The sequence below is a fragment of the Zootoca vivipara genome, chromosome 3 (assembly GCF_965207765.1).
Source record: "Zootoca vivipara chromosome 3, rZooViv2.hap1.1, whole genome shotgun sequence".
NCBI lineage: Eukaryota > Metazoa > Chordata > Lepidosauria > Squamata > Lacertidae > Zootoca > Zootoca vivipara.
Window position 1 is genome coordinate 9,015,244 of NC_142586.1, and position 525 is coordinate 9,015,768.

Below are 525 nucleotides of genomic sequence, written 5' to 3' on the forward strand. Positions count from 1 at the left end.
TGCAGATACCTACACATGCCACGTTTTCTGAAAATGGCTTAGTTAGCCATGCATGAAGTTAGCAAAACTGAATGTTTTAGCATTGGTATTGCAGAGAGATCTTTCCATTCCATGCAAACAAATTATATTACAGTCATGAAAATTTTTATTGACAAATACTGGGGAGTTTATTGCCCTTGTGAATAAAGGTTTCACATTCTAGCTCCAGAGCTAAACATACAAATTCAGCTGATTACACTAAACAAGCTCTTTTGGAATGTGTGCTGTTGAATTCTATCCTAAGTACAGTAATGAACAGCTATACCACATACTGTTCAGACAGTTAACATAAACTATAAATTATGGAAACTTCATGGAAGTGGAGGTCATGCTGTGAGGTTTAAAATCAGAACCTTTAATACCATTGTAGCCGGTTGGGAATGACCTTTAGTGGAAAAGCTGAGTGGGCAAAGAGCATGACAGATGATCTGGTTGTCTGTATAAAAAAACTGGCTATAGAGAGTCACATATACACACACAAAAACC